General features: G+C 41.1%; 1 protein-coding gene across 1 annotated transcript in view; it reads left to right on the top strand.

The window, feature by feature from the left end:
- MYO1D (myosin ID) overlaps positions 1–16,740 on the top strand; it is a 254,685-nt gene that overhangs the window by 151,912 nt on the left and 86,033 nt on the right. The gene's annotated exons all lie outside the window — the stretch shown is intronic.

Below are 16,740 nucleotides of genomic sequence, written 5' to 3'. Positions count from 1 at the left end.
TATAGGCCTTTGAAAAATTTCCTCCTATCTGCCAAATAAAGCTAAGAGAACTACTGAAGGGTTTAGAATGTAAGAGGAAGACAAGGAGAAGTCATCTCTACAGTAAAGTCTATAACTCAAATAAGCAGGTCCATTTCCTCTTAATACGTAGTTGTAGCGAAAGATGGATAGTCAAAAGGGATTTTACTTTGTTACCTTTCATTTGGATGCCTATACTACTAAATGGTTTTTGCCTGGGACATTTAAGTATTTTTGCTCAGTCTGAGTCCTTGTTTCTTAATTTCTCACTCCTGTTAAATGCCTCTACACATGGCGGAAATATGTGAATCTAATTGTGGAATCCATCAATGACTTCCTTGTCCTAGCATATTGTCTGAGGTTCTCTCTTTAATATATGTAAGAATTTTAAATGTCTTTAAAATGTATAAATGGAGGGAAGGGAAGGCTGTCAAGCTACTGGGATTTTTTAATTATTCCATGTGTATTTTTTATTGAAGTATATTGATTTACAGTGTCTCATGTATAGATTTACAACAAAGAGATTCAGGTATACATGCATATAGACCTATTTTTTTAAGATTCTTTTCCTTTAGAGGTTATTACAAAATACTGAGTATAGTTCCCTGTGCTATACAGTAGGTCCTTGTTGGTTGTCTGTTTTATATACAACATGTATATCAATTAATCCCAAACTTCAAATTTGTCCCTCCTTTACCTGCTTTCCTCTTTGATAATGTAAGTTTGTTTCCTGTGTCTATAAATCTGTTTTGTAAATAAGTTCGTTTGCATCATATTTTAGATTCCACGTACAAGTGACAGCATATTGGTATTTGTCTTTATCTGACTTACTTCACTCAGTATGTTAATCTTTAGGTCCGTCCATGTTGCAGCAAATTGAGTTATTTCATTCTTTTCGTGGCTGAGTAGTATTCCATTGGGTATATATAGCACATCTTTATCCGTTCATCTGTTGATGGACATTTAGGTTGCTTCCACATCTTGGCTGTTGTAAATAGTGTTTCTGTGAACATTGCAGCATATGTATCTTTTCAAACTGTTGTTTTCTCCAGATATATACCCAGGAGAGGGTTTGCAAGATCATATGGTAGCTCTGTGTTTAGTATTTTAAGGAACTTCCATTCTGTTCTCCATAGTGGCTGTACCAATTTACATTCCCACCAGTAGTGTAGGAGGGTTCCATTCTCTCCACACCCTCTCTACCATTTATTATTGGTACACTTTTTAATGATGGCCATTCTGATCCATGTGAGGTCATACCTCACTGTAGTTTTGACCTGCATTTCTTTTATAATTAGCAATACTGAGCATCTTATGTGCCTTTTGGCCATCTGTATGTCTTCTTTGTAGAAACGCTTTTTTAGACCTTCTGCCCATTTTTTTTTCTTCTGCCCATTTTTTGATTGGGTTTTATATATATATATTGACCTGTATGAGCTCTTTTTGTCTTCTTTTTTTTTTTGATGTCCTTATCCTGTGTTTCTAATTCTGTGAATTAAGAATTAAAGTACAAATGAGAGGGGGGAAAATCCTTCTGTCTGTCCCTAGAAAATTCATGCTTGGAAATTTTGATTTAGAACTATAGTTAATTTGCTATTGGCTTCTTGAGAAAAGGTTAATTTGATTTTTTTTTTCCTAGCTGTTTTTCTGTATTGTCAAGTATCAGAGCATTGTTGTAACTTTGAAAATCATATTGTATTTTATAAGCATAATGATGTGGCATGTAATCTTTCTTGTCCCTGGGTTAATTTTGTAAATCCAAAGACGATAAGAAATTAACTCCAAACCAGTACTTTATCTTTAAGAGAATTTCCTTCAAGTGCATTCTAAGAAGTTCTCTAGTTAAAAGTTGGGAAGAAAAGACCCAAAATAACAAAACATACCATTGATAGACTGAATCTGAACAGGAGTCAGTGTCTTTAAAACTTTTAAAGAGAGAGGATTAGGGCTTAAAGTCCATGAACAAAATGCTAGCCACGTACCAGAACAAGGGATTAGGAAAGGGACTCCCTGAGTTCAGGAGATAGAGACAAGAGTCTGGGAAGATCAAGGCAACTGAATTTTTCAGGACAGATTGCCAAAGAGGGAAGAAGAGCACAGAGAGGGAATGCTAGAGATCTGTGTAGGATCCCCCTCAAGTTCCAAATAAGTCTTAAAAGCAAGACCCAAAGGGATCAACTGCCACCGAGTAGTTTAACTATGTCCTAGAACAGAGCTCATGAATGTTTATAGCAATGCACAAGTATCCACCTCCAACAAGGCAGAATTCACAATGTCTGACATCTAATCAAAAATTACTAGGCATACGAATAGGCAGGATAGTGCAATCCAGTACAAGGGGAAAACCATTATCCAATGGAAACCAATCCGCAACTGACAAAGGTGTAAGAATTAGCAGATACAGACATGAAAGCAGTTATTATAACTAAATTTCAGGTGTTCAAAAGTTAACTAAAGACATGGAAAATATTTTTTTTAAAAAGGTTCAAATCAAACTTCTAGATGAAAAATACATTGATATATGAAATATTTCATGATTAAAAACAAAGACAAAAATGATGAAGCTTATGGCTTTCTCCTCTACATAATGAATTTCTCATGACCATCTTCTCTCACAAATTGAAGCCAGCCCTTTCCTGGCATTTCTCCCCATACTAATCTGAAACTGAATCCAACTAAATATAAATTAGCCTTACTCTCACCTCCTTCAGTCTTTCCTTAACCTGGACCCATTATTTCTGCCTCTGCAAGAACTCACCCACACATTTCACATTTTCTAAAACATTTGAAGGCAGTCTTTTAATGAAGTATATTCTGAGGTGTGACATTTACAATATTTAACAACCAGCATGGCTCAGAAACCATTCAGCACAGACACCCTTCAGAAACACCTGATCCAGCCATACCAGCGAGTCCTGGCTACATTCCACAGACCAGAAATTATACCAAAGAAGAAAAGAAGGGGGCCTGAAGTCAAGTATGTTTAGGATTCCCTGATGAAGTTAAATAGGTTTCTTTACTGCAGGACTTCCCAGAGCTTTTTATTAATAATAGGCTTTGTTCATTTTAAATACAGCCGATTAAAAAATTGTGTTACACACACACACACAATTAATGTATGTGCTAAGTCGCTTCAGTCGTGTCTGACTCTTTCGCGACCCCATGGACTGTAGCCTGCCAGGCTCCTCTGTCCATGGGATTCTGCAGGCAAGAATACTGGAGTGGGTTGCCATTTCTTACTCCAACAATTATGTATATTATAAGCCATATCTAGAAAGACATTCAGGAAATGAGTAATTCTGTTTGTCTCTGGAGAGGGGAGATGGGTTACCAGGAGAAAGAGGTATGGGAGGGAGATTTATTTATTTTTCATTATAAACCTTTTGCAACAAATACATGTATTACTTATCTAAGTTTTTTTTCATTTAAATAATAAAACATGCTACTTTTTAGGTATATTACAGAAGGCCCTAAATTCATGGTTATTTTCCTTTCCTGTTTAGAAAAGTAGAAAAGAACAAAAGAGCTTTCTGAGCAAATGGTTTCTCTCATGGCATTGAATATGTTGAAATAAATGCAAATAAAAGCTCCTAGGAAACTACTGTTTCATGGGTCCGATTGTGTAGGTCACATGACGCTGAGGTGAGGTTTCTTTGTCTCTGGTGTTTGTACCAGTGGTTTCCCAGGCCGGTTTGCTTTGCAGAGGTGACGAAAGTGGCTGACCTGACTTTTGGTTTGTATCTCATGCTCAGCAGTGACTACCTGCTGGTAGTAAGCTTTTCTGCCCACTAGTAAACAGATGGCCTCACGTTGGCTGCCCTAACTACAGAGTCACCAGAAACTGCAATATTAAGCTGTCAAAGGACCCATCTGCCCTAAGCAGCTGTCCAGGCATTTGCCTGTCTGGATGCTGGAAACCTCAGTATAACCCCAGTCTTAGGCACAGAAACTTCTTATTTTCCCCATTCTATTTCTGTGGATGCAAGCCAGGAGTCAGTGCCATCTGCGTCTTGTTTTTCATAAGCAGTCTCTTTAATATCTGCATGTGGGTTCTTTAGTTGTGGCACAGGAACTCTTAGTTGCAGGATGTGGGATCGAGTTCCCCTGCCAGGGATTGAACCTGGGCCCCCTGCGTTGGGAGCACGGAGTCTTAGCCATTGGACTATCAGGGAAGTCCCTCGCTTATGTTCTTTTTAAACCACACTTGAACTATGGGTAGAATCAGACTAATAAGCAGGCCATTGGCTATGGCCACGGGAGCAGGGGGAGACGAGGCCTCCTGAGCAGAGGTGAAGGGGAGGGGCAAGGCCAGCTCACAAAGCCCTCTGCTCCTGGCCCTGTCTGTCCTGTGCTTCCAGTGCTCACCCCTTCCTGCTCCTCCTCATTCCCCACGCTCCTCCGCATTCCCCACGCTCCTCCGCCCCTGAGCCCGGATACCCGTGTTCCTGGCTCTTAATCTGTATTCCCAAACTGCTTTCCTTGAATGCCTGGCTACTAATCAGAGTAGTTTATATTCCTACTAAAAATATGTAAGTAAAAGAAAGAGCCCATGGACTGTAGCCCTCCAGGCTCCTCTGTCCATGAGATTCTCCAGGCAAGAATACTGGAGTGGGTTGCTGTTCCCTTCTCCAGGGGATCTTCCTGACCAAGGGATCAAACCTAGGTCTCCTTCTTTGCAGACAGATTCTTTACCATCTGAGCCATCAGCGGAGCCGATAAAAGAAAGACAGTTGAAAATAATGTAGATAGACAACTATAGTCATCCCTCAGAATCCAGGGGGCATTGGCTCAAACACCCTCTGGCGGAAAATCCACAGATGCTCAAGTCCTGTAGTCCACCCTTAGCATCCACAGTTCTGTATCCATTAATTCAACCAGCTGGGGAATTGTGTGTTCCTCATTAGAAATGACCCTGGTGCTGGGAAAGATTGAAGGCAAGAGGAGAAGGGGGCGACAATTTGAGATGATTAGATAGCACCACCAACTCAATGGACATGAATTTGAGCGAACTCTGGGAGATAGTGGAGGACAGAGGAGGCTGGCATGCTATAGTCCATGGGGTCCCAAACACTTAGACACAACTTAGCAATTGAACAACAACAACAAATAGTATTTACTGAAAAAAAAATCCATATACATAAGTAGACCTGGGAAGTTCAAACCTGTGTTGTTCAAGAGTCAGCTAAATAGAAGATTTGTTGATTAAATTATGGTCCATCTCCTGAACAGAGTATTGGGGCCATTTAAAATGATAATTATTGGGACTTCCCTGGTGGCCCAGTCGTTAAGACTCTGCACTTCCAATACAGAGGGCATGGGTTCCATCCCTGGTCAGAGAACTCGAATCCCACAAGCTGTACCACATGATGGAGCAAAAAAGAAAAAAATGGTAATTATCAAAGTCCTCTGATTCACGGTGATGGAAAAGTGAGTGACCACCACTCGCCCACCTTTGCTTTCCAATAGAGATACATATACATGAAAACATAGAAAGAGATGCCACTGGCCTTACTAGTACTGGAAACCAGAAACATTGCTCAGCCAGATGCCTGCTCAGAGGCCCATCCTTCACACCTGCTCACATGTCACCTATCAGGCCTTCTCTGCCATCCTGTAGAGAAGAGCAGTTCACCCACCACAGTGCCCCCTGACTCCTCCCCTGCTGTTTCCCCCGTGGCTTTCATGTCCATCTGACACTCTATCTTTAGTTGTTTGTTTATTGTATATATTCCAACTAGAATACAAGCCCCAAGTCAGCACTGCAGTTTCCCTAATGTTCAGAACATTCCTGGCACTCAGAAGACTCCCAGGAGATAACTGGTGAAAACAGAGGCTGACTGCTATCCCCCTTGGGCCAAAGGATACTTCTAGTCCTTTCCCCCCACTCTGCATCTTGTCCACCAGAGGATGGTAACAGTCCTCCTTCTGTATGAAGGAAAGGAAGAGCCCTGACATTTTCCTTCCCCTTATGAACACCTCTCATCTTCTACCAGCTGCAGGATTATCACTCTGAGCAATGTAGTACATCTGGTTACAGAAGTGAATGGGTATTTCAAGATAGTAAATTAGCAACTAAAAGACCTATGGGCTGAAAGAGCCATGGGTATGTTGTATGCTGGGAGTTGCAGCTTTACATTTACTTTAAAATATATATATATAAGTAGTAATTTACTTATTTCTTAAAAAAATAACTAGAAATAATTTCAAACTCTCCTTGTCAGTAAGCTGACAAGGAAGCAAGATATAGGGATTCCCGCTCAGATAGCAGCTTCATAATAAGTAAAAGACATCCACATCTAGCGGTTGTGTCCATAAGCTAGCTCTCCAGCTGAAAAACTGAGAAATGGGACTTCTCTGGTGGTCCAGTGGTTAAGAATCACCTGCGATTGTAAGGGACATAGGTACGATCCCTGGTTCGGGAAGATTCCACATGCTGAGGAGCAACTAAGTCTGTGTGCCACAGCTCCTGAGCCCAAGCGCACTGAGCACCCTCGAGCCCATGCTCTGCAACAAGGGGGGCCGCCGCAATGAGACGCTCCCACACTGCAACTATAGAGTAGCCCCCACTTGTCACAACCAGAGAAAGCCCACCCAGAGCAACAAAGACCCACAGCAGCCAAAAACAAATAAATATTTTTTTAAAGCTGAAAAATGAATTCTAACTTCAAACAGGTGGACCATGAGAAAGACTCCAAAAAATCTCTATGCCCCTTTTGTGTAACACCAGAACTGTCTCCTTATTTATGAGATCTGTAGAGAAAGTCAGTAGCAGTGAGACAGATATAGACAGCCTTAAAAGAAAAAGAAAAGTGTGTTTCCGAAAAGTATTATAACAGAAAATTCACATTATAGAAACTATAGCCTGAATAAAATTTAAGAAAGCAAGGATTCTGCATAAACAGACCAAAGATTGCATGACAGACTGAGATGAAGAGGGGCAAGCTGAGAAACAAAAGTGTCCAATTATTTGAATGGAATAAAAGATATCGAAAAATTTAAATGAAAATCCAGCAGTGACACAATTGGTATTGCAGAAAACAGAATCGGTATGAAAGAAAAGTTTAAGAAGGTCTCTTGGTTTACAGAGGAAGGGTAGAGTAACAAAGAAGTTGACAGATATGGAAGACAGAGAACAAAAGGTTTACATTCAAATAATAGGTGTACTTGGAAAAGAGAAACACACTGAGCAAAACTAAGACTTGTTTTATTGATTTTAAGAATACATTTTTTTAAATTTTGGCCTCTCTGAAGTTGGGATGCGACTTAGCAGTGGTGGATTCTTATAGTGGTAATGGGCAACATCTCAGTGATACGCAAAGGGTGCATCTTACAGGCAAGGCATCGTATATTCAGTAAAATGTGTTAGCTTAAAACATACTTGAAGAAAATCTTCCTGTGTCAGCATAACAAGATTGTCACCATGTCGGTGAGATGCCTATCTCAGGGGCAGTCACTTTGACCAGAGAAGTGGGTCTTCTCAGAATATGAAAGTCTGCAGTAAGACCACGGGAAGAACCTCTTTTGGGACAGGGCAAGATAGAGCTGGGTGGGAACGTTTGGAGGTGAAGTATATGAGGCCAACATTTCGCAAAAGTGACCCTGAGCAGAAGAAACAATGCAGCATCATTACTCATTGTGAAAACATAGAAACCAAAGAAGTCCATCAAAATAGACATGGTTAAACATATTATGGTATTTCCTTACAAAGAAATAGAATTTGCCATGAAAAAAATATAACAGTCTTTATCAGGGTTCCTTAAAGTGTGGGTGGCATCTGCACTGGAATACCTGGAAGTGCTTATTCAAAAGGCAAATCCCTGGGCCCCTTCTATCAGTAAATCCTAATTTCTAGGAATCTACACCCTTAGTGAGCTACCCAAGCAATTCCCATTGGTTTCATGAACTGACTTAGAAAATGGCCAGGATGAACACATGATATTTTCATATGGTCATTGTGACAAAGGTAGCATGAAAAAAAAAAAGCAAACCACTAAACCTTTGTGCTTGTAAAATGATTATTATCAAATCAGGTGCAACAATAGCATCCCCTCGTACCCCAGTGAAGAGAGGCAGGGTGAGGAATGGGCTGAGGTTCAGAGAGAGGAGTGAAGGAGGGTGGAGATGAGAAATGAGATGAGAATTGGCAGAACCAGCATTCTATCTGCCACCTCTGCTTGCCCCAGAAAGAGCCATCCCTCACTCTAAGCAATGGTCTTTAGTGACCCTACAAAGTTTGCTGTTAAGACCTGCCTGCCCATTCCCAGATGGGATACCCCACCTGCAAGTAACAGGCCTCCAGGGAATGAACTGAACCCATTTCTATACAGTCCTGCCCATCTGCTGTACACAAAAGAACACAGAGCAAAGTCTTAAAAGCTTTTCAGTGTGACTAAGGCAGGACCGAAATCAAACAGCATTAAGGTGCATCAGCTGCTGAGGACGGTGCACCATCCACCGACTTTCCATTTCTTCTCCCTGCACTGTGCCATCTGTCTTGAGAAGCAGCTGCCCTTGGACAAAAGCCCTCTCTGAGGACATGCAGGGTGCACAGTCATCCTCAGCCTTACCTGCTCTTATGACAGAGATTTACTGAAGACTTTTGTGCAGATCAAAGATACTTATTTGCTTTATGACATAACCATCTTTCCCTTTCATGTTGAAAGAGAAAATCCAAAAGTACTGGAAAACTGATCATCTTTTCAGCATCACTGCAGGGAGATATGGTACATTTAGGGTAATCGTATTACTTTTTTAAAGGCCCTTAAGCTTCCCCAGCAGCTCAGCAGTAAAGAATCCGCCTGCCAATGCAGGAGACATCGGTTCAATCCCTGGGTTTTGAGAAGATTCCCTGGAGGAGGAAATGGCAACCCACTCCAGTATTCTTGCCAGGGAAATCCCATGGACAGAGGAGACTGGCAGACTACAGTCTGTCTATAGGGTCGCGAAGAGTCTGATACAACTGAGCAACTGAGCACTTGCCCAGCCCTAAACGTTGCAATACGTGTTCACGTGGAGATCGTCCTGTGAAGTTTTCGTGAATTCACACCCTGGTTTGTGCTGTTGGGATTTTTTCCTAAATTGTCAGATAGAAAATTTAAATGAAGAGGCTTTTTTTTTTTTTTTAAAGCTTTCTTCATGTGTTTATTTCAAGTCTTATCGACTGTATAGGAAGCATAACTACTTAACCAAGTGTTTTTTCATCTGAAACAAACACTATTATATTTTTATCCCATCATTTAGCCTACATTCTCCCTGCGTTCACTGCAGGTCTGGCTGTGGGGGGTGGAAAGGATACAAAGATGGACCGTGTGATCCTTTTCCTCAGATAGCTCTCGATCTCATGGGGAAGATGGGATGGTGTGCACACTCCATTGCCTGAGGCGAGCTGTGACAGGGCCAGGCCATGGAAGCGCAGGGGATGAACTGATCATCCAACTGGGTCTCCAAGGCTTGCTGGAGTTTTATCAGTTGGGATGGGGCAAGATTTTCCCCAGAGACGTGAACAGAATGTGCAAAAGCTTGGTGGAAAGAAGTAGCTGAAGTAGGACCCCAAGCTAATGAATTTGAACTTTATCATATAGGTTATAGGGAGGACGTAAGTATTAAATTATATAATGCTGCGACTTTCTTGGTGGTCCAGTGGTTAAGTGATTCTTCTGCCTGTCCAGTGGTTAAGTGATTCTTCTGTCTGTCAGGGCAGGGGACACAGGTTCAGCCCCTGGTCTGGGAAGGTTCTGCAGGCTGAGGGGCAACTAAACCCATGTGCCACAACCACTGAAGCCCACGCGCCCTGGAACCTATGTTCTGCGACAAGAGAAGCCACTGCAAAGAGAAGCCTGTGCCCACAACGAAGGGTGGCCCCCACTCGCTGCAACTAGAGAAAGTCCAGCCTAAGCAACAAAGACCCAGAGCAGCCAAAAATAAATAAATTTTAAAAAATATTTATATATATATATATGTATATACAACACCAGTGAGTCAAAGCCTAATAACATGTTATCTCCCCTGTTAAATGACATTTCCATGTTAAATGTTAAATGACATCATCTTCCATGTTAAACATGCTCAGGATGGCAAAACAGTCGTCCACTTAAAAGGGAAATGGAAAACTGAAGACGCTAGTTGCTATACATCTGCGGCCCCCATATGCCAAAAAGAATGAATTAAATGGAGAAAGAACGGGTACGGTAGAGGGTAGAAAGACAAGTGCAACTCTCAGTAATAAAACTAGAAATTAAACGTCCTCAAAGGAGTAAGAGCCATGGCAAAATTCCTTAGCGTTTGTAATTTCCCTGCTGTTAATTTGGTTACCCAAAATATATAGTTATTAGCCCAAAAAAGATAATCCCTAAGATGAGAAGGACCTAGATTTTCACCCCCAGGAACAGCAGGGAAGTAAGAGGTTTACAGGAGCTTCGCTGCATTCTACAGCCGTTTTGCAGGGAGAGAAGCTTCTCCAGGGATGGATGGCAGTAACACTGAACAGAGGGAGGAGGCGCTTGAGTGAGGGGACATCGGCCGTTGGTCTGTCCAGCAGCCCCTTCTTCTGCAGCTCCCTGTCCCCTGTGTTTCATCTCCACGGCTCCCACCGGCGGCACCACATCCTCGCATCCCTGACCCCCTGGCAGAGATGAATAGTGCAGGGGTGGCACGTGGCCCGTGCTGCACCACTTCCCCCTTCCTGGAGATCGCTGGGCCTCAGTCCAGAGAAGACACACAGGTCACTGCCTCTCCAGACACCCGGGGGCTGGGGCAGCCGCATTTCCAAAGGTGAGGAAAACCACGGCATGGCTGACCCACAGAGAAGCAGAGACCGCGGTAAAGGAGAATCCGATGGATCCGGGCCCGTGTCGGCTGAAATGCAGCGCCAGCCTCCCTGTGACCTTCACACTGTATGACCTTGTTTGACACTAGATTGTGTATGATTTGAAGAAGGCTGATTTGTCAAAAATCAGTTCACTGTCACACATGTGGTTGACAGGACCATACTGTAGGTGCACTTGGAAATTGTTAGGCAGGTGAATATTTTATTATGTGGGATTTTTTTTCCAGTTTTTTAAGAGTAGATTTTTTTAAAAATTCAATTCACCAAAAGTCAATTTGCCAAGTGGCCAGTTCATTGAATTTGCAAAAATCTGCAGTTACCAAAACTTGGTTTCAAGGAATATCCTTCTTGAATTAATTCCTTGTCACAGCATTTTAAGGCATGTTGAAGTTAAACTAAGGGTCTCGGATTGGCTTAGTCTTTTCATGAAATTTAGCTGAAAAATGGACTTCACTCTATTTGCACATATGTTGTTTGGCATTTACTTAGAACTATTAGGGAAAGGTGTCCTTTTGTTAGATTCTTCAAAGAACTAGCAAGCGTATTTTATATAATCATTGTGCTCTTAAGGGCCTCAAAACCCCATACGACCCTTCCCAAATAGCAGTATCAGATACTATGGTCTGACTGTCACAGAGAGGCATCTGCATTTCAGGTCATCTAGACTCAGGCTTTTCCTAGAAACTGGCACCACCCACTTTCCATACCAGATCTTAAAATACAAAGCAGCTGTCAGAATCCACAGATTTTAGCATTTCCTTATGGGAAATTTAGCTTATACTAAATCTTCAAATTTTCCTTCAGTTATTTTCCATTTGACATTTAGTATTCTTCCATCAAGTTTGCCCAACTGTCTAATTTATCTCATTTACCAACTTACCAGTTTACCGAAAATATGTTCCTTTGACCCTTTATAAAAAGTTGACAGTGCTTCAGCTAGATGAGATGGCAATTAGTAGCTTTTGAGAATCTCCAGGAAGTGTAATTGATCAGTTTTCATGACAGTTTAAGGAGGAGTCCTTTTGTTTCTGGCCCTGCTGTTGGAGCTGGAAGTAGCTGAAACAGAGGAAGAGAGGAGAGTGTGTGCACCCAAGCATTTGGGTGCCAATCTGGGGGTTGCGGGTGGGCACAAGGGACAGGCTGATAGGTGAGGAAGAGCCAGACAGCCCAAGAACCATAAGCATCCAGCCAATCCAGCCAATAAAAACTGGATAAACAGAAAACAGGTCTGTAAGATATGCAGATTTGTTGTTCAGCATATTGCCCTTTGGTGAGTTCACCATTTGACAGATTTCTTTTCCTCAGTGAGTTATCCTGGTTCATAACAAGTTCCCCCTCACTTAAGCTATAGGAATTGGGTTTCTGTCCTTGTACCCAAGAGGTGTGGTTTAGTCACTTAGTTATGTCTTGACTCTTTGCAATCCCATAGACTATAGCTCACCAGGCTCCTCTGTCCATGGGATTTTCCAGGCAATAGTACTGGAGTGGATTGCCATTTTATTCAAGCGTCTCTGTTTTGTAAATATTGGAGTGTTAAACTCCTCTGTAGGTATTAGAGATGTTTCTTTATAAATGGATATTGTGAGGCTGTATTTTATCCAATTTAACTTTGCTGATTTTGTAACAGAGCTTTTTAGAAAATGTTTGAAAATCTGCCAGTTGGTTGTAGTTTTTGCCTCATCTCTGGGCATCAAAATTAAGGACATCAGTGATTTGGAATTTTTAATCATTATATTAGTGTCTTCATTGCCAGACAGCTGTAATTGCATTTTTTCCCTCCTGCATTCAGACTGGTCTCCATGTGTTTTTTAATTGACATACAGTTAAGTTACAGTGCTTTATTAGTTTCTGCTGTGCAGCAAAGTGATTCAACTACACATATGTGTACATTCTTTTTTATATTCTTTTCTATTATAGTTTATCCCAGGATATTGAATATAGTTCCCTCTGCTATACAGTAGGACATTGTTGTTCTTGTCAATGTGTTTTCAATTCTTCCCAGCATTATTTTAATTTTTCCTCAGGGGTGAAATAAAAAAAAAAATCTAATACACAACTGAAATGAAAATAATAGATGGTTGAATCCATTGGAAGAAAATGAATTTTGTAATGACAAATGAGACAAGTCTAAGGATATGCAAACATTGCTGGAGAGGAAAGTAAGAGATCATTCTTTCACAGTTAATTGGAACCATTTTCTTGAATTTTCAGGGGTCTGGGGGTATGGTATTTTCTAGAGCTTAGAACACTGAAATTGCACCAGAAAACAAAATTCTTACATTTTGCTCAGTTGTTTCAACATGGCATACATTCCTGGCCAGACCCTCTGCAGATACCAGGCTTCTCTGTAAAAAGGGGAAGGTGGTTTTGTTGAATTCAGAGCCCATCCTCCAGCCTTTCTTCAAAAGGTGATAGCAGTTACTTCCTCCAGCGTCTCTTTGACGTGAAGAAAAATTGTTCCAAGCCGCCTTTGCTTCACATTTGAGACCAAAAGAAATAGCCAACATGACATTTATGATTTTTTAAATGGTTTTTGCATTTAATGTCTTATTTTTGGCTTTCTTTTTAACTTGCCTAAAAAATGATGAATGTCAAATTTTCTGTGATCGTCGTTGTTAAATTTATAACTAGAAAAACATATTTAAAAGTTATAAGATTATTTCAGAATATCTTTTCCTCCAGAAGCAAAGCAACTAACAACCAGTACGTTCCCATGAAATTTTTGTAGTGGAAAAAAATCAGCTCAATCCCATGTATGCATCCTGGGTGAGATGGAATCGTTACTAAAGGAAACAAAAAGTTATATATCCTGCTCTTAGAAAGATACCAGGCCTAGAGATATCATAGAAAATGAAAAGAATCGGACTGAGGCTATACGGAGAAAAGAAATTTTGATATAAAATGGAATAAGTAAGCAGCCTTACAGTACTAGATGACTCAGAAAACCCCATGTCAGGGAAAAAAAAAATCAAGGAACAGTTTCTTAGAGAATATTGTTTTCTAACCAAGACAAATTAAAAAAAAAAAACAAAAACAAAGCCAGCCTCGCTAAATTATGCCATTCGGAATTAGTAACTTCTGACTTTCCACATCTGAGGCTTCTTTGATGCGTGGAGATTCTTGGCCTTCTGTGTTCAGCATATGCATTGAATTAACAGACCTGGTAGGAACGAGTATTTGACAGGAAACAGGCAGTGTGTCTTCTGGTCTTAACATCACCACCAGCTCGCTGTAGGCCCTTCAGCAAATCAACCTTTTTTAGTTGAAATTAAAAGCCTTCACCAAATGTCTTTATTCATTAAGATACATGTGTGTATATATATATATGTATTTCTATCTGCATGATGGGAAAAACCTCTGGAGGTGTGAGAAACACTACTGAACTGTATGCTTACAAGTGGTTAATGGTAAAAACAGAAGTATTGGCTAGTGAGCACCACAGAAATGGGGTCAGGGGGATATGTCTTGAGGCTCAATAATTTATCGACATTGTTGATACATAGACACGACACAGTGATACAAAGACCCACCTCCTGCCATCAGGAAGCTTGCAGTCTGTCAAATGCATAACTCATAACAAGCTCATAAGAGTACAAAGAAAGTGGCTTAATGCACAAACGTCAGGGTATATTTTTAGACAGAGGTGACAGATGGGAAAATGTTCTAGGGAAACTTCATCAAAGTGAAGTGGTGTTTGTGCCAGGCTTAAAAGGGGACCTCTGAAGTTTAAAAAGTGACCTTCCACATCTAGCCAAGATGGAGTGACAAGGATGAAATTTACCCTCTTGCCTAATGCAACAAAAAAAACAGACAAAATATATGAAATAATAATGTTCAGGAAACCGGATATCACTGAAGGATGATGATTCATGAGAAACAGAATAAATGAGGTCACCCAGGTTAGAGGAACAGAGCAGAGGGCTACGCAGGGAACTGGAGGTCCGCAAGGGTCCCTGTTAAGTATTCGCCTGAATACTGGTCAGCGTGTGTTGTTAGGGAACCACCAGAGGACAAAAGAACAATCAGAAAGATTAGAGGTGGCAGTGCTGGCACTCACAGAGAGTGGGGAATAGCACCTGCTCACAGCAACCAGACTGGAAATTCTCAGTAAGTTACGGGGCATTAAGTGTAGTACTCAGGGGCTTCCCTGGTGGTCCAGTGTCCAAGACTACACGCTCCCAATGCAGGAGACACAGGTTTGATCCCTGGTCAGGGAACTAGATCCCACATGCCTCAACTAAAAGATCCTGCTTGCTACAACAAAGATCAAAGATCCCACCTGCTAAGACCCACTACAGCCGAGTAAGTTTTTGGTTTTTTTTTTAAGTATAGTACTCAGAAGGGTCTTGCTTCAGCAGTACAGAATAATTGGCCCTACATTGAGCACTGCTCTGGTTTTCCTCTAACAAATTTAAAAGCAAGACCCAGAAGGATCAAATTAATTTCCAAGTAACTTAACGTCAACCCAGGAAAACCTCAAGAATATTTATAGGAATACAAAAGCAGCCACCCTCAAGCAGGGAAAATTCACAGTGTCTGGCATTCAATCAAAAATTGGCAGCCTTGCAGAGAAGCAGGAAAATACAACCCATTATGAGAATAAAAATCAGAACCAACCCAGAACTGCCACAGAAGTTAAAAAGAACCAACAAGGACATTAAGATAGTTATAGCAAACAGTTAAAGACATAGAAGACATTGAAAGAGGCCCAAGTCAAACTTCCAGAAGTGAAAACTCTGTCTGACATAAAAGTACACCAGATGGGATCGATAGCATATTACACGTTGCAGAAATAAAGATTAGTGAACTTGAAAACAGCAATAGAAACTATCCAAACTGAAGCACACAGAGGAAAAAAAAATGTTTGAAAAAGGAACAGATCATGAGTGAACTATGAGATAACTTCAGCCAGTCGAATATATTAGGAAATGAAGTCCCCAGCTAACGGGGAAGATAGAAAAAAAAAAAGTAAAAAAATAATGACTGAAAACTTTCCAAATTTAGTGAAAATCTCATAAACACATAAATCCTAGAAGTTACACCCAAAATAATAATAATGAAGAAAGCCACACCAAGGCATATCACAATCAAATGCTCAAAGCCAATGATGAAAGTAAATTCTAAAAGGTAACCAAAGGAAACAGTCACATTTTATGCAAAGGAATAAATATAAGGCTGTAGAAGATCTCCCATCAGTAATGATGAAAGTGACAAAGCAATACAACATCTTTAAAATACAGAAGGGAAAAGGTGTCAACCTACAGTTCTGTACCAAGTAGTAATAACGTTAAGAATGAAAGTGAATTAAAGACTTTTCAGATACACAAAGGTACTCTTGCCTAAAAAATCCCATGGACGGAGGAGCCTGGTGGGCTGCAGTCCATGGGGTCGCGAAGAGTCAGACACGACTGAGCAACTTCACTTTCACATTTCACTTTCATGCATTGGAGAAGGAAATGGCAACCCACTCCAGTGTTCTTGCCTGGAGAATCCCAGGGAAGGGGGAGCCTGATGGGCTGCCGTCTATGGGGTCGCACAGAGTCGGACACGACTGAAGCGACTTAGCAGCAGCAGCAGCAGTAGATTCATAGTACATGAAATATTAAAGAAGGTCATTTAGGCAGGAAAAAAAAAATATATATATATATATCAGATCAGATCAGTCACTCAGTCGTGTCCGACTCTTTGCAACCCCATGAATCGCAGCACGCCAGGCCTCCCTGTCCATCACCAACTCCCAGAGTTCACTCAGACTCACGTCCATCGAGTCAGTGATGCCATCCAGCCATCTCATCCTCTGTCATCCCCTTCTCCTCCTGCCCCCAATCCCTCCCAGCATCAGAGTCTTTTCCAATGAGTCAACTCCTCACATGAGGTGGCCAAAGTACTGGAGTTTC

This window comes from Bison bison, unplaced genomic scaffold (assembly GCF_000754665.1).
Source record: "Bison bison bison isolate TAMUID 2011002044 unplaced genomic scaffold, Bison_UMD1.0 scf7180017864472, whole genome shotgun sequence".
Lineage (NCBI taxonomy): Eukaryota > Metazoa > Chordata > Mammalia > Artiodactyla > Bovidae > Bison > Bison bison.
The sequence above is the reverse complement of the archived record's forward strand: the minus strand, read 5'-3'. Positions and strand labels throughout refer to the sequence as shown.